General features: G+C 38.2%; 1 protein-coding gene across 4 annotated transcripts in view; it reads right to left on the bottom strand.

Moving 5' to 3' along the window:
- PRR16 (proline rich 16) overlaps positions 1-24,315 on the bottom strand; it is a 278,577-nt gene that overhangs the window by 103,733 nt on the left and 150,529 nt on the right. The window lies entirely within an intron of this gene.

Here is a 24,315-nt window from a genome sequence, read left to right as displayed (position 1 = left end):
TGATTTTAAACAGAGGAGGGGACTTTCCTTCTGATTTACCCTGTAGAAAGCATAGGAGAACATTAATCTCATGCTAAAATGAAACACAGCCTGATAACCTGCAAAAATCAAAACTTTTCTAGAGATTATCAGAGAAGTGAGATCACAAAGTAACCAAATAAACTGAACTGTAAAGAGCTCCAAACCCTGTGAGGGTAGACAGGACACAGAGACTGTTCCATCTGTGGCCAATCACAGGGAAAAGACATAGTATACAAAAGTGAGTCAAGAAAACAGCCAAGACATTAAAGAGTAATTAAAGGCAGAATGTGCTATCATGACAAGTCAGAAACCTGAGGACCCCAAACACAATGTAGCCTGTTCTCACTCGGTGCCCCTTTTTCCATAGGCTTCCCTGAGGGCAGGTAGAGACTGCAAAGGGTCCCTCCTGGGCACAAAAACTCACCCATTTCCTGACCCTTCTTACACAACAGAAGCCTTCAGCACTAGGGGGATGGCAAGAAATCCTCTAACCTCTAAAACATAGGCAATGATCTGCTGCTTCTAGGCTGGAAGAAAGAGGTGCCTATGTCCCTGGTGAAGGAGATGAAACATTCTCTTGGATCCAGGAACCTACTTTTGTCTGCTACCACTTGTGGGAAGGATCCAAGTCACAGCTGCTCAGTATATGCCAAAGACACAAGACAGAATCAGGAAATCAAGTAAGACTGCAGGCCCATCACACCACAATGCAGGATCAACCCCGAGTGTAAGAGAGTTCTTGTGAAGACAGGAAAACTGGGTGGCAGAGTTCTAGGCCACGTCTTTCTAAGGCAAGTTGGGCAGGGCCAGCAGAGAGCCATGGAGTTAAGGAATCCAGCACCTCCTACAGCCGGCTGGCTTAGAGTCTCTTCGCTGTTAAGTCATGGTCTGGAATAGCCTGTGGGAAACATAGTCTCAGCTCAAATGCTCAATTTCAGAGCCAAGAAGTTTGACCCTCTGTCATTTACAGTCTCTGAAGTCACAGATCTTAGCGACCATTCTCACAGCTGCGGTACATGTACTATTATGTTTACATGATGAAGGAAGCTAAGGGTGACTTTAAAAATAATTTATTTTCAAATGGAATGAGTCCCTTCATCTCATGTTTCCATATGTAGGCTTTTTCCTCCTCTCTTACTCAGGCTGAAGTGTGTTCAACTGTGAAGTTAGCCCTTTGACACAAGACTGGGCTCAAAATGAAGACATCATAACCAACCAGAAGTTAGAGAGGACATGGAGAATTTACTTCTTCCACATGTGAGTCTTTTGTGATTGATTAATACCAGTACCATGAGGCCTTCAATTTTAGCTCCTGAATCCATTCACTTCTCCCCATCTTCCTTTCTTTGATCCTAGTCTGAGCCTTGCCTCCCCTTCTCAGTTCTATAATCTCAGCGATCTTTTAAAAAACTGAGTTGTGTTTTTGTCATTCCCTGCTTAAAACTTTCAATACCTGCTCATTTCTTTTGTGATACATAACAATTTAACATGGTGTCTGGGGGGCTTGTAAAGTCTCACTCAGTGTTGTTCTGATAATTGTTGAATAACTGGTTCTTAGGGATATGAGTGAGTCCTGATTTAAAGAGTTTAACAATTTCCATGGTGTGGTCTCATGCCACAGTTAACTTCAAGGGAGTAAGGCAGCATCACTGAATGTGAGACTGGGAAGAAACATGCATGCGTGTATCATTATAAAGAGTTTCCACCATACCAGTAGAATAGACATAAACTCAGGAGTACAAATACATATTCAAATGTAGTAAAATAATTAGGAATGACTAGAATTAGACAAAAAAATTCTTTTTAATGTAATTTATTTAATATAGGTTTATATATTTGTTTTCAATAATAGTTATTTCACAAATGGCTCACAAGATTTCTGAAAATAAAGCAATTGGCCCTTTTTAGCCATTATGAGATAGCATTCCTAATTACCTTCTATATATTGTTGTGTGTGTGTGTGTGTGTGTGTGTGTGTGTGTGTGTGTTAGCCATTCAGTCTTGTCTGAGTCTTTGCAATCCCATGGACTATATCCCACCAGGTTATTCTGTCCACAGAATTCTCCAGGCAAGAATACTGGAGTGGGCTGCCATTCCCTTCTTCAGGGGATTTTCTCCACCCAGGGATCAAACATGAGCCTCTGGAATTGCAGGCAGATTCTTTACCATCTGAGCCATCAGTTGTTGTTGAGTCACTAAGTTGTGTCCGACTCTTGCAACCCCACAGACTACAACACACCAGGGTTTCCTGTTTTTCATTATCTCCTGGAGTTTCCACAAACTCATGTCTATTGAGTCAGTCATGCCATTCAATCACCTCATCCTCTGTTGTCCCCTCTCCTCCTGCCCTCAGTCTTTATTAGCATCAGGGTGTTTTCCAGTGAGTTGGCTCTTCGCATCAGTTCGCCAAAGTATTAGAGCTTCAGCTTCAGCATCAGTCTTTCCGATGAATAGTCAGGGTTGATTTCCTTTAGAATTGACTGGTTTGATCTTCTTGCTGTCCAAGGGACTCGCAACAGTCTTCTCCGACACCACAGTTTGAAAGCATCAATTCTTTGACTCTCAGCTTTTTTTATGGTTCAACTCATACCATACATGACTACTGGAAAAACCATAGCTTTGGCTATATGGACCTTTGTTGGTAAAGTAATGTCTCTCTCTTTGTTTTGTCTCTTCTTTTTAATTTGCTGTCTAGGTTTGTCATAGCTTTTCTTCCAAGAAGCAAGTGTCTTTTAATTTCATGGCTACAGTCACCATCTGCAGTGATTTTTCAGCCCAAGAAAATAAAATGTGTCACTGTTTCCACTTTTTCCCCATCTATTTGCCATGAAGTGATAGGAATGGATGCCATGACCTTAGGTTTTTGAATGTTGAGTTTTAAGCCAGCTTTTTCACCTTCATCAAGAGGCTCTTTAGTTCCTCTTCACTTTCTGCCATTTAGAGTGATTATCATCTGCACATCTGAGGTTGTTGATATTTCTCCCAGCAATCTTGATTCCAAATTGTGATTTATTAAGCCCAGCATTTTTCATGATGTACTTTGCATATAGCTTAAATAATCAGGGTGATAATATACAGCCTTGATATACTCCTTTCCCAATTTGGAACCAGCCTGTTGTTCTATGTCCAGATTTAACTGTTGTTTCTTGACCTGCATACAGATTTCTCAGGAGGCAGGTCAGGTGGTCTGGTATTCTCATCTCTTCAGGAATTTTCCACAGTTTATTGTGATCCACATAGTCAAAGGCTTTAGAGTAGTCAATGAAACAGAAGTAGATTTATTTTTTGTGGAATTCCCTTGCTTTTTCTATGATCCAATGGATGTTAGAATTTGATCTCTGTTTCCTCTGCCTTTTCTAAATCCAACTTGTACATCTGGAAGTTCTTGGTTCACATACTGTTGAAGTCTACCTTGGGGAATTTTTAGCATTACTTTGCTAGCATATGAAATGAGTGCAGTTGTCTGGTAGTTTGAACATTTCTTAGCTTTGAGAACCCCCTATATTCAATTCTAATAATATTCCCTTTCTTTTCTCACACTTCTTGATATTCTTTTGGATCCTCATAATTGCCAGTCTGCTTCCCACCCTAAAGCATTTGAACATACTATTTTTTTTTCTTGAAATGCTCTGACTTCTCCTCTTTGTCTAATTAACTCTTCAGTTCAGTTCAGTTCATTCGCTCAGTCATGTCTGAGTCTTTGCGACCCCATGAATTGCAGCACACCAGGCCTCCCTATCCATCACCAACTCTTACTTCTTATTAAAATCTTAGCTCAGGAGTTAAACTTGTGAAGTAAAATTTTTCCCTCCTGCTGCTATTTCCCTTATTGGTCTAGTTAATTTGTTAAATATTCATAAGAAAACATTTCTTTCATTCAAAGTTATCACATTTTTTTAAAAATTATTTGTTCTGTAGTAGCTGAGCATTGGAATAATGTCTTCTCTCTAGATCTCAATCTCAGTGAGACTGAGGACCTTGTTGGTTTTTACTCTTGGATCTTAAAGACCAAATATGTGAATGGTATACAAAAGAGACTCAACAAAACTTGTATGAATTCATTGAGGTTGTTTCTTTGATTCAACTGTAAGCAAAAGCACTTCTTTTTCTATTTGATTTTTGAAGGTGTTACTTTAAAATTCATACTCATTGAATTCTAGAATAAAATCAGGGGATAATGACTTAGCTATAAATGATACACAGAGTTCAGTTCAGTTCAGTTCAGTCACTCAGTCATGTCTGACTCTTTGCAACCCACCACGGACTGCAGCATACCAGGCCTCCCTGTCCATCATAAACTCCCAGAGTTTTCTCAAACTCAAGTCCATTGAGTTGGTGATACCATCCAACCATCTCATCCTCTGTCATCCCCTTCTCCTCCTGCCTTTAATCTTTCTCAGCATCAGGGTCTTGTCCAATGAGTCAGTTCTTCGCATCAGGTGGCCAAAGTACTGGAGTTTCAGCTTCAGCATCATTCCTTCCAATGAATATTCAGGATTGATTTCTTTTAGGATGGACTGGTTGGATCTCCTTGCAGTCCAAGGGACTCTCAAGAGTCTTCTCCAACCCCACAGTTCAAAAGCATCAATTCTTCGGTCCTCAGCCTTCTTTATAGTCCAACTCTCATATCCATACATGACTACTGGAAAAACCATAGCTATGATTAGATGGACCTTTGTTGGCAAAGTAATGCTTCTGCTTTTTAAATGATGCACAGAGTAGGTATCACATTCTCTAGCTCTTAGCAAGATATCATAGAAATTCAAGTGGAAGGACACCTAAATATCATGATAGATAGCTGAACATCTTGGCTCATGTCTACTGTGTACTGTTTAACCCAGAGCGGTTACCTACCCAAGCCTTTTCTTTTTAAATCTTCAGCAAAGGAGAGAAAGCTAGTCTAGTGTGAGGAAAGTGAAAATGATTTTCAGAGATAAATACACTGCCTGGGGCCCTAATGGTTCAGTAGTTCCTGACTGGTTTTGGTCTGTACAGTGCTATTTCCCAAATGCCTAAAAATGCTAATAGAACAACACCGAAACACCCAGAAACAAGCAAAATAATGCTCCCATGGAACAGGGTATCTAGTGGAATGGCCTGACATCAATTAGGTTCTTAAACAAGTAACTAAAAGCACAAATGCCCCAGGTGCTTTGAAAGAGAAACACAAGCTATTATAAAAGGAAATAAAACCATGTGAGAAAGTGGGTGAAGCATTCCTGAAGGATGAGTTATAGTGAACTGGTAAAACAGGAGTGATTCTAGAAGTCCATTTAGGAGAGAGCCTCATCAAGGTACTTGGATAGAAGAGAACCCCTGAGTGTGAGCAATTTAGACAGGACTCTTGGCTGAAGGACGCTGTGAGAGACAAGGCTGGAGAGTTGGATAGCAGCTAGGCTGTGCGAGTCCTAGTTACGTTGCGATAAAGGACTACATATTTTTTAAAGGGTTTCAGAAGTGAGAGAAGCAATATTCAAGAGACAATGAGTTCAGTTTTTCCGAACTAATTAAAGAAGTATGCAGAGTCTCAAGCAGGAAAGTATAAGCAAACACACAACCAGAGATACTACAGTGAAAATATAGAACATTAGAAAGTAATGATTAAAGTTTTACAATGACAAAATAAAACACCAAACATTTACACAATAATAAAATTTAGACTGACTTTGAAATATGTTTCCTACTGAAAGAGAAATTGGATATGGAATATAGTGTAACTTTTCTGTAAAAGTGAGACTGAAATAGACATTATCCATCAGAGATGAAAAATAATGAATGAAATAAAATTGAAAGCTCATGTACACACACACACACACACAATCAAACAATGGGATAAAAGTTATAAAGAAGTAATTCACATAAGGTAAGTCTAAATTTTCAAAAATCATACACTCAGTCTCGCAAGCAATCACGCTAGTGCAAACTGAAGAAATATGAGAAAGTATTTATTTTCTTCTGAGTACTTTAGGAAAAATGAACCAGTCTAATAGTTCTATTTGATGATGAGGTGAATAAATGGGAACTTTGTATATTGCCAGTGGAAATGTAAATTCAGTGCATTACGAAACTTTTTGACAATGTCTTATAAATTGGATAAGGTTCATACTCTATGGTATAAATCTTCTAAGAACAAAGTCTGGACTATTCTGGAGAAATTCTAAGAGATGTGCACAGGGTTGAAAGAGCACAAGGATAGTTCTTGTATTTTTTTTTTTTCTTTTTTGGTTTGTTTTGCCATTGCAAAAAATTGGAAGCAACCTAAATATCTGTTAGTAAGTGATAAGATAAGTAAATATAAACAGTTCAAATGAAGTAAAAACAGCTATACGTATCAACAATGATAAATCTCAAAAACCTTTAGTTGAGCACAAAAATGTTATAAAAGATCCACTAAAAGTATAAAATATAATGTTTATATGTAGAAGCACAGATATTTTAGTTTCTACAACATGAAATAATTGATATACATTAAGTTTAGGCAAGAAGGAAGAGGAAAGACTGTCAGGAGACATCAGCTACATAGATGAAATGTTTTCTTTTAAAACTTCACATAAAGTAATTATGATAAAGTGTTAACATTTGTTAAGTTCAGGTTATATTTGATAGAGTACTTATTTTATGTCATGTGCAAAGTCTTTTATAATTGAAGATAAAATAAATATTTATCACTACTTAAATAAACCCTCATCCAAGGTAAGGAGCAGAGGCTGTGCTTTGCTGGAGCAGCCGTGAAGAGATACCCCACGTCCAAGGTAAGAAAAACCCAAGTAAAATGGTAGGTGTCGCAAGAGGGCAACAGAGGGCAGACACACTGAAACCATACTCACAGAATTCTAGTCAATCTAATCACACTAGGACCACAGCCTTGTCTAACTCAATGAAACCAAGCCATGCCCGTGGGGCAACCCAAGACGGGTGGGTCATGGTAGAGAGGTCTGACAGAATGTGGTCCACTGGAGAAGGGAATGGCAAAACACTTCAGTATTCTTGCCTTGAGAACCCCATGAACAGTATGAAAAGGCAAAATGATAGGATACTGAAAGAGGAACTCCCCAGGTCAGTAGGTGCCCAATATGCTACTGGAGGTCAGTGGAGAAATAACTCCAGAAAGAATGAAGGGATGGAGCCAAAGCAAAAACAATACTCAGCTGTGCATGTGACTGGTGATAGAAGCAAGGTCCGATGCTGTAAAGAGCAATATTGTATAGGAACCTGGAATGTCAGGTCTACGAATCAAGGCAAATTGGAAGTGGTCAAACAGGAGATGGCAAGAGTGAACATCGACATTTTAGGAATCAGCGAACTAAAATGGACTGGAATGGGTGAATTTAACTCAGATGACCATTATATCTACTACTGCAGGCAGGAATCCCTCAGAAGAAATGGAGTAGCCATCACGGTCAACAAAAGAGTCCAAAATGCAGTACTTGGATGCAATCTCAAAAACGACAGGATGATCTCTGTTCGTCTCCAAGGCAAACCATTCAACATCACTGTAATCCAAGTCTATGCCCCAACCAGTAATGCTGAAGAAGCTGAAGTTGAATGGTTTTATGAAGACCTATAAGACCTTCTAGAACTAACACCCAAAAAAGATGTCCTTTTCATTATAGGGGACTGGAATGCAAAAGTAGGAAGTCAAGAAACACCTGGAGTAACAGGCAAATTTGGCCTTGGAATGTGGAATGAAGCAGGGCAAAGACTCATAGAGTTTTGCCAAAAAAATGCACTGGTCATAGCAAACATCCTCTTCCAACAACACAAGAGAAGACTCTACACATTGACATCACCAGATGGTCAACACTGAAATCAGATTGATTATATTCTCTGCAGCAAAAGATGGAGTGCTGATATTCTATGGGATGAGGTTTGTGACACTGTACAGGAGACAGGGATCAAGACCATCCCCCAGAAAAAGAAATGCAAAAAGCAAAATGGCTATCTGGGGAAGCATTACAAATAGCTGTGAAAAGAAGAGAAGCGAAAAGCAAAGGAGAAAAGGAAAGATATATGCATCTGAATGCAGAGTTCCAAAGAATAGCAAAAAGAAATAAGAAAGCCTTCTTCAGCAATCAATGCAAAGAAATAGAAGAAAATAACAGAATGGGAAAGACGAGATCTCTTCAAGAAAATTAGAGATATCAAGGGAACATTTCATGCAAAGATGGGCTCAATAAAGGACAGAAATGGTATGGACCTACAGAAGCAGAAGATATTAAGAAGAGATGGCAAAAATACACAGAAGAACTGTACAAAAAGGATCTTTATGACCCGGATAATCACGATGGTGTGATCACTCATCTAGAACCAGACATCTTGGAATGTGACGTCAAGTGGGCCTTAGAAAGCATCACTACGAACAAAGCTAGTGGAAGTGATGGAATTCCAGTTGAACTATTTCAAATCCTGAAAGATGATGCTGTAAAAGTGCTGTACTCAATATGCCAACAAATTTGGAAAACTCAGCAATGGCCACAGGACCTAAAAAGGTCAGTTTTCATTCCAATCCCAAAGAAAGGCAATGCCAAAGAATGCTCAAACTACCACACAATTGCACTCATCTCACACGCTAGTAAAGTAATGCTCAAAATTCTCCAAGCTAGGCTTCAGCAATACGTGAACCATGAACTCCCAGATGTTCAAGCTGGTTTTAGAAAAGGCAGAGAAACCAGAGATCAAATTGCCAACATCCACTGGATCATGGAAAAAGCAAGAGAGTTCCAGAAAAACATCTATTTCTGCTTTATTGACTATGCCAAAGCCTTTGACTGTGTGGATCACAATAAACTGTGGAAAATTCTGAAAGAGATGGGACTACCAGACCCACCTAACCTTCCTCTTGAGAAATCTGTATGCAGGCCAGGAAACAACAGTTAGAACTGGACATGGCACAACAGACTGGTTCCAAATAGGAAAAGGAGTATGTTAAGGCTGTATATTGTCACCCTGCTTATTTAACTTATATGCAGAGTACATCATGAGAAACACTGAGCTGGAGGAAGCACAAGCTGGAATCAAGATTGCCGGGAGAAATATCAATCACCTCAGATATGCAGATGACACCACCCTTATGGCAGAAAGTGAAGAGGAAATAAAAAGCCTCTTGATGAAAGTGAAAGAGGAGAGTGAAAAAGTTGGCTTAAAGCTCAACATTCAGAAAACGAAGATCATGGCAGCTGGTCCCATCACTCAATGGGAAATAGATGGAGAAACAGTGGAAACAGTGTCAGACTTTATTTTTGGGGGCTCCAGAATCACAGCAGATGGTGATTGCAGCCATGAAATTAAAAGACGCTTACTCCTTGGAAGGAAAGTTATGACCAACCTAGATAGCATATTCAAAAGCAGAGACATTACTTTGCCGACTAAGGTCCATCTAGTCAAGGCTATGGTTTTTCCAGTAGTCATGTATGAATGTGAGAGTTGGACTGTGAAGAAGGCTGAGCGCCGAAGAATTGATGCTTTTCAACTGTGGTGTTGGAGAAGACTCTTGAGAGTCCCTTGGACTGCAAGGAGATCCAACCAGTCCATTCTGAAAGAGATCAACCCTGGGATTTCTTTGAAAGGAATGATGCTAAAGCTGAAACTCCAGTACGTCGGCCACCTCATGCAAAGAGTTGACTCATTGGAAAAGACTGTGATGCTGGGAGGGATTGGTGGCAGGAGGAGAAGGGGACGACAGAGGATGAGATGGCTGGATGGCATCACAGACTCGATGGATGCGAGTCTGAGTGAACTCCGGGAGATGGAGATGGACAGGGAGGCCTGGCGTGCTGGGATTCATGGGGTCGCAAAGAGTCAGACACGACTGAGTGACTGAACTGAACTGAACTGAAATAAATTTAGAAAGAAATAGAAGTATTTCTCACAGCTGCCATGTGGAGAGCACATTGAAGGCTGCTGAAGTTTATTTACTTGGTGAGTTAGAGGATATTGCAGCCAACTGAGAAATGAATAAATTAACCTGACAAGGAATACACTGTAGCCTTATAATTACACTTCTATGTTTTGCTAACAGAATTTCAAAGTATCATATTGCAACTAAAGGGATTATAACCACAGGCATGATGGAATTAAGGGGAAAACAACATAAAAGAAAGGAGGACTAGTGAGACATGCTGCAGATATATAGAGGTGAGAAGGCAGCATGACATCAATCAAAGTACAAGAACATCCACACCTAAACATCAGGAGCAAAGGAGAAATGTGTATCTCAAACTTGAAACTGAGTCATCTGTCCAGGTGGAATCTGTTTGTGGGAGTGAAACAGCAAGACTTAACAAAAGGATAATGCATTCAGTGATCCCAGGAAGTTTTCTTTCTTGTTGGAAAATAAATATGAAGGTTATAAACTTGCTTAAAGATTCTTACTAAAAATTGAACCATTTTTTGAGACAGAAGGCAGTATATGCTTTTGAAGATATTTATGTCAATGCATACCCTTTTCTCTGAAAGTAAATAAGATTTGAAAATTATAATAATCATAATTCATCATCAAGCCTGATCAACAGAAAATAAGCTAAAACTATAATGCAATTTTTCTTCTTTTTATGTGGGGTCAACTGGGTTTGACAAATATTTATTGTATGAATATTATTAATCTGTTACTATATGAGACAATGAGGATTAAGAAATGAGGCTTCTAGTTTAATAGATACTGATCATATGTACTTAGTGCCTTCCTTTGCAAATCACATTCAAATGAGAGTAAAGAAATAAAAGCAGTAATAAATTCAGAAAATCTTCTCAAACTGTGGTCTAAGTGTAATCAGAGATTTTTATAAATACATGAAAGTGAAAGCGTTAGTCTCTCAGTCGTGTCCGACTCTTTGTGATCCCATGGACTGTAGCCCACCAGGCTCCTCTGTCCATGGGATTCTCCCAGCAAAAATACTGGAGTGGACTGCCATTCCCTTCTCCAGGGATCTTCTCAATCCAGGGATTGAAACTGGGTCTCTCGCATTGCAGGCAAGTTCTTTACCATCTGAGCCACCAGGGAAGCTTGTATGGTACTTGAGTGAATTAATAAAAAGGTGGTAAAAGCACTGATGGAGTCCCAGAAGGATTCCAAACTTGAAAATGAAATAGAGACACAGTAGGAATGAGAAATAATGCAAAATTTAGGGTGTGAAATTGCTGGGTGACTATCTTTCACAATGGAAAATAGTGTGTGTCAAATGGTGCAACGAGACTAGCAATGTGCTAATAGCTTACACCCTAAAGATAAACTGAAATTCTTGCTGTAAAGAGGCTGAACAATATCTCTGGATAAGAAGGCCCTAAATGTGGCTGGTAGCATCTCAAAACAAAGCTCTTCTCCCCTATTTTTATCACAATAATAATATTAAGTTTTCCCATTGGGAAGGTGGTAGAAATGGGGCAAGAGCAGCTAGCCTGTCTTCTAAAGTACTGCATGCCCATCTGACATAGTCACAATCTTCAGTCAGCATCCTGCCTTTTCCTGTATGTAGGAGAGGCTGATAAAACATCTTAATAATGCCAACATCACAAAATAGAAGGACTAAGATGAATGAACACATCAATATTAAGATAAAGTGATAAAGTGGCTGTTATTAGTTAATTAAGAGAACTTTGTAGTAATTTTAATTGATGTACTAGGAGAAGTTTGAGAGTACATTGCAGCTATAAAATAATATAATGTCATAAAAGAAGAGACATAAAATAAGACACATTTGAAGTATAAAACATAAATATAAGTGTAAAGAGATATTTTTAAGAAAATCTTAAGATTTTAAGAAAATCTAAAAGAATCTAAGAAATATTCCTAATCATAAATCAAAAATATTTTTTCAAGGAAAATGTAAGAAAAGATTTAAAGGCATGGAACACAAGAAAATGAATCTTGCAGCTTCAATGACTGAGAAGTTCCAGTAAAAATGGGGGAAAAAAAGAAAAAAAAAAGTGGGATTGCAATAATTTTAAAAAGAGGAAATTTTACAGTTGACAATACTAGGAGCTTCAGATGGAAACTGAGTGTTAATCAGGATGAATGAAAAAGAAAGCAAAGTCAATAACTTACCAAATAAATACAGAAAACCCAGAAAGAAGCGATAATTAAATGATCATCACAGTGTCTTCTGGATGAATGGAGGATGAGAAAGACATTTTACCAGTAACCTCCAAAGGTCTGCGGCAAAACAATTTTAACCCTGATTCTATAGTAACTAAATCAACAATTTATTATAATGAAGAATTAAAATGTTTAGGTATTAGGACAATTTACTTCTCTTGTGTCTGTGCTTTAAAAGTTAAGGATATTCTATAGCTCAGTAAAATGGAATCCAAGAAAGGAGGAAAGCACAGGATGCAAGAAACATAATTAACACAGAAGTGTGAAAACAAATTTAAAAAATTCAGAATGATAATTATACTAGAGTCCCCAAAGTGATTATTCTAAGCTAAAACAGGAAATCAGAAGACTTCAAGAAAAATGTAATGAATTACATTCAACGGTCAAATAACTGGAAAGTTGTCAGCACATCAGTGATAGGGAAAATAAAACTATTGCAGTGAGTGATGAGTATAATGTATGTAAAAAGAGAATCCATTTGAAACTTGAGTTCTCTTTTGAAAGGTTCAAGTTTAGAAATACAGGTGTAAATTTATTTGTGAGTTCATTAGCAGTGTTTCATTCTACTTTTATTATTGAGATGCTGGTTACTGAATGAAAGGAATGTTTCCCTGTGAATATTTAACAAATATTTTGTGGCACCATCCCCAAAAATGCATAAAGTTAGCTCCTTGACAGAGGATGCACATGGACATACATATTTTAGTAGGTTAATTTCTTTTTAAGTCAAATTGTTTTATAGCCATGGAATGAACAGCATGTAGAAAGTCCAGGTCTAAATATAAAACTCTAGATATGATTTATCCAAAAATGTTAATGGGTCTTGGCAGCCTTAGAAAATTACACAAGTATCAGTTTATCACAAATAACCGTTTGTTATTTAAAGCACTTGATCCAAAATTAGTAACTACAATTTGCAAAACGAAGATGTTTAATTTTTTTAACTTATAATACAATAGTACCTGGTTTCATTTAAATCATTACCTTATAGAACTGCAAGCATTTTTGAGGGGCTGTTGGAGGAAGTAGAAATCCCCCAAATTATCACACACAGTTTCTAAATGTCATATACCCACATGCTTACTGTTTAGAATAAAGAAACATAGGACAACTGAGAACCAAGGGATTAAGTGCTATAAGTGACTTAGCATAGCATAGCATAGCGTAACACACAGCTCAGCTCTAATGCACTAGCTGTGATGATCACTTCATCGAAGTCTCATGTTTACTTGCCTGTTAGTTTTAGTGAGTATTTACAACTTTTCTTTCCTCTGTAACAAACATTACCCACAGACTATGACAGCTGAAATGCATTGCTAACTTTAATTTCTGTTTTCACAAAGTACCTTGTTATTTTAACAGGCAATATGCTTGTACTAAGGTTCTTGTAAAATGTGGAAAAGGAAACATCCCTCATCACAATTGCTTCAGCAGCTTAATAGATATAAAAGACTCATCCTCTTGCCTTTTGTGAGTACACACATCAAAATGATTCCATTATGTTAATAATGTAAAGGGGGAAGCTGTAACTCAGGATAATGGACCTGTAAATTTAGCATATGCTTACAGCTCTCAATCTCTAATATCTTTCTGTATTTGTAAAAGTGCAAATGAATAAACTCAGATTGTGTGTTACATTCCTTACTGATGATAAACTAGATCAATAAAAAATATTCTGTAAAAGCTGTAAGAATAAAATTCTTCTCTATCCATCCCATTATCTCTTTCATTTAATCCAGTTTTTGCCTTGCAACCAGACAGTGCTTTCCTTAAATCTGTACATATAACATAAATTATTAAACCTTAAGTGGTTTCCTATTGCTCTCTGGATAAAGACTAAATACTTAATAAAAACATGACCTGGGTCCTGCTTTGTACATCAGCCTGCCCAATGCCCCTGCTTTTTCTGTTTCGTCCTGTGCTTAGAAGATGCTAAGCTGGATCTTTGTATAAGTCATCCTCCACCAAGACCTAGTTATCCTTCACTGTCTGCACAAAATGCACACATTCATAGGCACACATATTCATATTCACACATATTTTTCCTTATCCTTCAAAAATTAACCCTTATTCCTCCTCTTCAAGGAAAGCTTCCCGATAGCCCTGAAGTCCTGCAACACAGCCTAGAGCTCCTGCATCTGTGCTTCACAGTATGAAATGCACTAACAAAATGATGGATCATGTAAATAGCTCTTTAATGCCAGTCTCCATGGTGGAAATGTAAGGACCCAGAGGGCAGAGCATCCTGTGACTTTATGCCTAAAACAAAATATATATTGAATGAAAAAATCATGACATAAATAAAAAAAGCAAAGATACTATAACAAAATACTTTTACATTAGGTTGCTATTGCTTATGGTTTGGTGTATATTTGTAAACTTTTAAGGTGATTGATTCAGGTTGGAAATAAACAAAGTTCATGAGACTGCTTATCTTATCTTAAAAATATAATGGAGTATTACTCAGCCATTAAAAAGAATACATTTGAATCAGTTCTAATGAGGCGGATGAAACTGGAGCTGATTATACAGAGCGAAGTAAGCCAGAAAGAAAAACACCAATACAGTATACTAACACATATATATGGAATTTAGAAAGATGGTAATGATAACCCTGTATGCGAGACAGAAAAAGAGACACAGATGTATAGAACGGACTTTTGGACTCTGTGGGAGAGGGAGAGGGTTGGATGATTTGGGAGAATGGCATTGAAACATGTATACTATCATGTAAGAAACAAATCGCCAGTCTAGGTTTGATACAGGATACAGGATGCTTGGGGCTGGTGCATGGGGATGATCCAGAGAGATGACATCGGGTGGGAGGTGGGAGCGGGGTTCAGGATTGGGAACTCATGTACACCCGTGGCTGATTCATGTCAATGTATGGCAAAACCAATACAGTATTGTAAAGCAAAATAAAGTAAAAATTTTTTTTAAAAAAAGGTATTTTCTATTAGAGGAAAGACCCTGGAATGACATATTAAAGTACATTTGCAAGATTACTAAAGGACATCATTTACCAATATCAGCATTAAAATATTTACATACACATTAAAATAACACTTTGACATATGTTTTTATTTTTTATCAGACACTGAGTTTACTATATAACATAAAGGGAAGAGAAAGTTTGTAATTTAGACTAATATTTGTCCAAGTTATCTTAGAATCTATATGAATATTAAATTACTTGTCAAAAACATCAGAAAAAATCTATTACTCCTTTCTTGATATCTCAAACACATAATTACAGAAATGACAGCATTTATTGAACTTTCAATATTTCTAGAAATGCTGATATTGATAACATAGCTGGATTCGAAGGTATGGCAATTAGACATAATTATAATTTGGGCTCTCATGAGCTGTATGATGGTGAAACTGGGTCTTCCTTCCTAATATTAGTTCTCCCACATTGTTAATTCAAAGAAAAAAATGAAAGAAAGAAAAATAGTCTGTGGTATCTGTGTACCTGTTAGAGTAGGATTATGTATATAATATTTTGAGAGGAGAGAAGAAGAACAGTTAATTCTGCCAGAGAGGGAGAAACAATGTCAGAAATAGGAGTATTACGCTTCTCTGGTGGCTTAGCTGGTAAAGAATCTGCCTGCAATGCAGGAGACCTGGGTTTAAGCCCTGGAGAAGGGAATGGCTACCCACTCACCTGGAGTATTCTTGCCTGGAGAATTCTATGGACAGAAGAGCCTGGCGGGCTACAGTCCATGGGGTCCCAAAGAGTTAGACACGGCTGAGCAACTAACATACTTTGGAAGGATCAGGTAGAAAAAAGTGGAAGATAATTCCAGGCACAATAAAATGCAAAGTAAAGGAAGTGGAGTCGCTCAGTCATGGCTGACTCTTTACGACCCCATGTACTATAGCCTACCAAGCTTCTCTGTCCATGGAATTTTCCAGGCAAGAGTACTGGAGTGGGTCGCCATTTCCTTCTCCAGAGGATCTTCCCAACCCAGGAATCAAAACCGGGTCTCCTGCATTGCAGGCAGACGCTTCACCATCTGAGCTACCAGGGAAGCCCTAAAGAGGAAATGAAAGGAGGTTTGAAAATCAACTGAGATTTCCAACAGAAAGCTGTACTGTGGTAGATGGAAAGGGTATGGTTTGTGCATGTGCGCTCTGTGTGTGTTGACACGCATTTGAGGGCATGTTTAACAGATGAAGAGGTAAACTAGGAAAAGCAGAAAGGGTATAGAGACAGAAAGAAAACGGCATGCAGGTGAGGAAGTGCTGCAAACCAAAGGGTCTTCAACACCATGCTAAATATTCTAAGCTGGCCTTTACTTGAAAGTTAAAGGCAAAGCTGAAACAGAAAAGTGATGTGAGCAACTATGATTGCAGCCTTGAGGGAATGGAAAGACAGTGCCATAAAACAAGTCATTAAAAATGATTATTCTTGTCATAAGCAAACCTAGGGAAAATTATTGAAAATGATGCAAATGGGAAGGTTACATTACATTATTTTTGCATTAGTGAAAAAAAAAAAAATCTGAAAATCTCTAAAGCCCATCTTTAGAATGTCTTTCCCAACTTGAAAATATCTAGTCTAACTCAATTATGGCGGAAGCATGCGGGGCATTATCCTCGGTTTAATAAAGGTATGAAAGCATTATGATATTCCCCCCTGTGCCCGAGTTCTACGCCATTCTTAATGGAGAAAAGGGAGTTGCATTTTAAAATATAACACCTTCATGTCTGATTTAATGAGCCAGACTATATGAGATGAAAGAGAGGGGATTTAAAATTTGGAATTCTTTTAAAATAGGCTTCTCAAGCATCTGTCTTCATTGTCCCAGGCCTCCAGAGATATTTTATAAAACATAATTTACACATAATTTGAAAAACAACAAACAATCTTACCACAGAGAGTCAACAGCCATTTAAATCTGCGAGGACTTTGAAGATTGATCTTTCACAGCTGTCATTTTGTTCAAAAATAGGTGAAAGACTTCAGCATGGATTTTTTTATTTTTACGAGAATGGAGTATTCATAACAAAAGCTATTCCTACTATTTAGTTCTAACAAAAAGATATGCAAAGGTACTATAAATACACATGTTCTATATGTTATTAAAATAAATGAAATGTAGAATATTTTTCTAATGCTTTTAAAATGTTAAGGCAATGAACATATGAAAACTTATCCCATCTGTGAGATTGAAATATTGACTACTTTTCACTTACTAAATTATAAAACAGTACCTTATCAATATACCTCAAATATATTTTATGTATAGCCAGGATAAGATCTTTGCATACTTTATATACTATAACCACATTTACATTTTTGCCTTTAACCAGGTAAACTTTGGTTGCCATATAAACTTTACTGTTTATCTTAACAATTATGCTTTCATTGGTTAAAACATATATATATATGAACTGATGTGACGAGCTCACTCATTTGTAAAGACCCTGATGCTAGGAAAGATTGAAGGCAGGAGGAGAAGGGGATGACAGAGGATGAGATGGTTGGATGGCACCACCAACTCGATGGACATGGATTTGGGTGGACTCCGGGAGTGGGTGATGGACAGGGAGGCCTGCCGTGCTGAGGTTCATGGGGTTGCGAAGAGCCGGACACAACTGAGCGACATATAGATAGATGTGAAAGCCCTCTAGTGGCCAAAATTGTAGATCTACTGTGCTTGGGCTTCTCAGGTGGTGTTAGTGGTAAAAAACTTGCCTGTCAAGGCAGAAGTAAGAGACTCCAGGTTCAATCCCCGGGCGTCAGGAAGATCCCTTGGAAGACGGCATTGCAACCCACCCCAGTATTCTTTCCTGGAAAATTCCATGAACAGAGGAGACTGGTGGGCCACAGTCCATGGAATTGCAGAGTCAGACACGACTAACAGACCACTGACTGACTACTCTGCTGCTGCTGTTGCTGCTAAGTCGCTTCAGTCGTGTCCGACACTATGCGACCCCATAGACGGCAGCCCATCAGGCTCCGTCGTCCCTGGGATTCTCCAGGCAAGAACACTGGAGTGGGTTGCCATTTCCTTCTCCAGTGCATAAAAGTGAAAAGTGAAAGTGAAGTCGCTCAGTCATGTCTGACTCTGTGCGACCCCAGAGACGGCAGCCCACCAGGCTCCCCTTTCCCTGGGATTCTCCAGGCAAGAGTACTGGAGTGGGGTGCCATTGCCTTCTCAGGACTCACCAGTCTACTTGGTCAAATTCTCCATTGCTGTTTAAAAAACAGGGGGACTTCCCTGAGAGTCCAGTGGTTGGGACTCTAAGCTTCCAATGCAGGGAGCACAGGTTAGGTCCCTGGTCAGGGATCTAGTGTCCTTCATACCATGTGGCATGGCCAACAAACAAACAAAGAAGTAAACACATAAATAAAAATTATTAGCCTATTTGTTACATTGCAAATCTAAAACCCAAGAATACTGTTTCTTCTTTCAAAACTACACTTTCTTTTTTACCAGGGTCTAAATTAATGAAAAGGTGGAATAATTGTGCTACTTAACATCATTAAGAACGGAATTTTTAAAAATATGCCATGTAACACAAAATTATGAGGCAGTGTGAATAAAATGTGCTGAAAGTTCAAAGTTTAACAAGCAGAAAAAATTAGATTTTGCATATTGATTTAGAACGCATATAATCCAAGAATTAGAGGATAATGATTAAATATTCCAGGTAATTTGTAATATCTGGCCATTTAGACATTTTTTTCCAGAAGGCTGGTGTTAACCACATGTTTACGTAATAATGATGTAAATAATATGTTTTATGTTTTATAATTATGTTTACATAATAATGATGAGGAATACTTATAAAGTAATGTTGCATTTTCAGATATACCACAAAAACAGAGTTGTCAAATTTAACTGAGGAAGGCATGTGAGTCCACTGCAATAAAGAAGGGAATTACGGTGGACAGTAGAAGATATGACTGTCTAAAGGGAACACAAAGAGGGCACTGTCTTGACCTTTTTGAAAGATTTTAAGAGAGGAGAGAAGACTGACTTGTATATAAAGTTTATAGATTTTTCAAACATACACACACAAAGATCATGCAAACCAAATTTGTATACAGGGTTAAACCAGCTTACACCACACCATTTTGAGAGCCCTGACCCAAGAGACTCTATGTCATTATACCAGTCCAATTTAGAATTAGTCTCTTTTTGCACCTTTGAGAAAACCTTTAGACAAATGGTTCTGAAAATGAATATACTTGAATTAGCCTTAAGCAATAAATGAGGGCATCTTACTTGCTGCAGGGTCAGTTTAGCTCTTAAAGCATTCTCAACCTTTCATTGCCTCATTACATGTAGAAAGAAGTGCCCATTGAGTTACTCTTCCCGGTACCAAGCAGGTCTTATGGAAGACAAGGATTTGTCTAGCTATCAATATATTTGTTAGTTTAATGTATGCTTCACGAGTTAATTTTTTTAAAATAAATCAAGTCCCCAACTTCAGTGTTTATTATTACTAAACAAAATTTAACTGTAGTCCACCTCAGAAGATGTTGCAACATAAGGCTATCATTGCATGTTACCGAAGGACTTTTTATTACGAGCTGTTTCAAAGCATTGCTCAACAAATAGTGCCAAGACACAGATAGTTCGCTTAGAGTCAGGGGTCAAAAACAATACAGTAATAATCCAATTCTCTAAAATATAAGGGGAGTACTCTATAAGGATGTTAATGTATATATTAGAGAGCTGAGAGTATTTTAGAATCTCCTTCCTCATTAACAAATAAAAGGAAAAACAGTAAAAATCTTTAATTTCATAAACAAAATAAATAAATATAAGTAAAGAGGCACAACCCACAGTCTTAAATTTGGAACACTGTAAGCAAAAGAAATAGAATTTTAACTCAAGTCAGTACAGATCTTTAAACTGGTCTCAGTGCCTCAGGATGGTACCAGTGACGTTAACAATAGTCTTCAAGTTTTACAAATTGTGTCAAATATGAAAAAAAAATAGATGTGGACTCTGAGTGGGCAGAACTGTAGAAGAGAAGACAGTGAAACAATTAAGTAAGCTAGGGGCTGAACTCTTAGGAATGATACGACCAAAAAAAGGGCAAATGCAGAAGCCTTGAGTGTAGTATTAGTATGAAGCAGAACACGACATTCACTTTTTCTAAAAAGGGAGAGCAACAATCGCAGGATCCCTCTTCACCCTTCTCCTGCCCCCACTGCCCTGGCCTTCAAGCTATAGAACTGTGATTAGAACATGAAATAAGCTCAGCTTCACACTGGGGCTTGCTTGGGAGGATAAGTCAGACTTAGACATGCTAGGAACATAGGAAAAGTCACCGGTACTACTTGAGGCCCAATGGAAGTTCAAAGCAGAGCTACTTAAGTTAAGCAAGACAAAAAGAACTGGCATGGTGACTCTATAAACACAACTGTGGCAAGAAAAGAAGCAAAAGAGTACATTATGCAAAAGATAGGTAAACTCATTTTGGAAGAAATTTGCCCTGAGTGCTTTAGGTGCTATAGAAACACTCAGTGAAATAAAATAAACATACAGAAGAATAAAACAGAAATGGAATTGAGGACCCAAAGAAACACGGTGCATTTCCAAATACAACCATTACCAAACTCACAAGTAAAATGCAAACAGCAAGCTAGAGAACAGATATGACTGCAATGCAATTACTGACATAAAAGGAAAGCTTGACATGATCTCTGTGCCTGCAGAAAGGAAACTCTGGGGTTTCAAATAGGCTTGTTCGGAATATTTTCAGCATCTGGGGTAAAACTAAAATACCATACAATGAATCATTAAATAATTGTAATTTCAAGCCAATAAATTATTTTTAAATGTTTATAGAATTTCTGGACAACTCAGCACCCACATCAGAGGGAGGCAGCGAAGATGGACAAGTCCCAGCCCCCAGGCTCTAACCTGGGCCCATCACTCTCCTTCTCCCACCCTAGTGTTCCTTACACCATCAGTACCTCAAATACATATGTGTGCATACCCCAGGCCATACTTCCAAACTCTGCCCAGTCTCTACAGAGAGTTAACACTTGACCAATAAACCTAAAGATAAATAAGTCTGTGTGTGCTTAGTCGTGTCTGACTCTCTTTGTGACCTCATGGGCTGTATGTAGCCCGCCACGCTCCTCTGTTCATGGGATTTTCCAGGCAAGAATACTGAAGTGGGTTGCCGTCCCCTCCTCCAGGGGACAGTCCCAATCCAGGGATTTAATCCAGGTCTCCTGCTTTGCAGGCAGATTCTTTACCATCTGAGCTACCAGAGAAGCCCAAGAATACTGGTGTGGGTAGCCTATCCCTTCTCCAGGGAATATTCCTGACCCAGGAATCAAACCAGTGTCTCTTGCATTGTAGGCAGATTCTTCACCAGCTGAGCTACCAGGGAAGCCCCAAATAAGTCTAAAGATAAATTTATCAGTGGCGTGGTCTATATTCAGAGAGCTATAGGAAGCTACCACACTCCTTGAAATGTGTTTGGAGCTCATGGTAGAGGAATTTCAGAATCTAGGGTACTGCAGTATGTTCCACACGGGAAATATGGACTCTGACTGTACATGGCTGCCTGGGTCTCCTGCAGCAGATGGAGGAGGGTGGGGTTGGGGAGCTCTAATGTACAGTGTTCAAGGCACGAGTCTGTCTTGCTCAGATCTAAAGATAGTGTCTACTGCAGAAATTAGAGAGAAAATAACAGTAACTGCGAAGGAAATTCAAAGTTGATATACAGCGCAGAGAATACTGGTTTTCCTAGAAGTAAACATTATCACAGAACAGAAGGAATAACACACTCAAAATGCTTAATTTCTCTGAAAGGAAGAAACTACCAAATTTGGCTGTTAAACTATGCAATATGCTGCAGTGAAATCTGTTGGTGAATGACTGCCACTAAGGAATAGTCAGCATTTTAAGGATAGACATCAAGGAGAAGTTGCAAGTTAAATACAAGGAAGAAAAATCTGGTATCAGAAAAATCTGGTATCAGCCTTTACCAGGGCAACATCAAACAGAAGAAGGAAAAGCAGTATATACTAAGTTTTGAGGGAAAGAAAGTGTGAGCCAAGAATGTCATTCTCAGCCAAGTTGCTATGCAAGTATACAGATAACAGACATAACAACCTCACATATCTCAAGTACCCAAAAAAGATAGCAAACACCAAAATTCACCAGTCCGAAAGATGGCAGGGAAGGTTGTGATGAAAGTGAAAGCCTTAGTTGCTAAGTCCTTTCTAACTTTTTGCAACCCCATGGACCGCAGCCCACCAGGCTCCTCTGTCCATGAAATTTCCCAGGCATGAATATTGGAGTAGGTTGCCATGCCCTCCTCCAGGAGATGTTCCCAAACCCAGGGATCAAACCCGGGTCGCAGATTCTTTACTGTCTGAGCCACCAGGGATTAGCTCAGTATTCCGTGGCCAGGTCCACACATTTTGAAAGACAAAAGTACATTCAGTTCAGTTCAGTCAGTCGTGTCCAACCCTGCAACCCCAACTCTGCAGCACGTCAGGCTTCCCTGTCCATCACCAACTCCCGGAGTTTACTCAAAATCATGTCCATTGAATCGGTGATGCCACCCAACCATCTCATTCTCTGTCATCATTACCAGAATATTAAAAATTTTTTTTAAGTACATTACCAGAATATTAAAAAAAAAAGTCCTTCAATATAGAGACAATGGATAGAGATTCTCAAGAATATAAGAACACACAGATTACAAGATCTCTTGAATACATCTTTGAAAACAAACACAAATAAAACAAACAAAAATTACTTGGCACTATACTTGACAGCATGGGCTCATATCAAACATGGAAAAGTATTTCAAACCCAGTTTTGCTTTTTACTTTTCATAGTCATTAAACAATAAAACCATAATTTAAAATAAATTCATAAATTATACAATTTATGTAAATTCTAAAAACACATTTAGACTACATATTATCATGAGTACCGATGCTGTTAAAGATCAAAAGCATGTGTGGGGAGGACAAGCAACAGCTTCAGGAGGAAAGAGGAGACTGGACTGGGAGTAAAGGACTCAGAAGTTTGGGTGTATCTGTGTATGTTAAATAGGAAAAAAAATGTTCCTAGGCAAACATGACAAACAAGGATAAATCTGAATCATTTGTACCAGGTGCTTATTTTTTTTATTTTTTATACTTTCTTTCTATATGCTTAATACATTATGATTAAAATTATTTAAAACTGCAAAGCCTGCAAAATGTATTAGTGTGCTTTATCATGTAGCACTGTTGAACATTTTTACTTTATTTCAAGTGCTGTTATCAAAATGCAGATTCTCTATTAAGAAAACAAACAAGAAGAGCCCTGTGGCAAGCTTCTTCTGCAGTGATGTCTCTCAGTGAAAAGAAATTAGTCACAAAATATGTTTCCACTGACATCAGATGACTTAAAATATATTGCTAACAATGAAAACTGTTCATAAGAAATATGATCTCAAGTTTAAAAATAACCATAATGTATATATTTGGTGACCAAAAGATAGAAAGTTCACAAGTACACTGTAAAATTCTTACTTTGCCTACAAGGATGACATGTATTTATATTGTCCTTAAACTAGCTTCGTTACATCAGGATGAGTTTAGTAATGAAGCACTCATGTAGAGTTCTTTGCCCTTCTCATAAGTGAGTGATCTCGAGTTCATTCCCAGTCAGTTCTAGGTGCAACAAGGGTATCGCCCTGCCTCCACTGCGTGGAGCTGAATTGGCAACTGTAAAATGCCCTATTTGGACTAACCCATGTTTTCAGACTGCAGTATGCCATTAAATGTTTAACTAGCAGCTGTCCAGGGGAGGGAAAGCCTCTGATTTGTATCATTTACCAATTTCTATGGTGTAAACACTACCATCAGGGCTAATTTCAAGCTACCAATACAATATCACTGAACAGAGAAGGTGTGAAAGCTAGGGGCTCTCACAGCCCTGTGAGCTGACTCCACCATGCCACTGCCCAGTCTCATTCTGCAAGCTGCCTTGTATCTGTAACTGAGGTCATATTGTAGCTCCAATCGGATTATGGTAAAGTTTAATTTCTCAAATGGTTTAAAACCTGGGTTGGCAAGAGGAGTGCTAATTATTTCTTTCCTTTAAACATCAAAATATATAGAGGTCCAATATATGGGCCATTTCCAATTTATCTTTATGTCTCTTTGAGAAATACAGTAAATCAAACACACTAAGCACTTAGCAAATAAAAATGAATAG

The sequence above is a fragment of the Capra hircus genome, chromosome 7 (assembly GCF_001704415.2).
Source record: "Capra hircus breed San Clemente chromosome 7, ASM170441v1, whole genome shotgun sequence".
NCBI lineage: Eukaryota > Metazoa > Chordata > Mammalia > Artiodactyla > Bovidae > Capra > Capra hircus.
The sequence above is the reverse complement of the archived record's forward strand: the minus strand, read 5'-3'. Positions and strand labels throughout refer to the sequence as shown.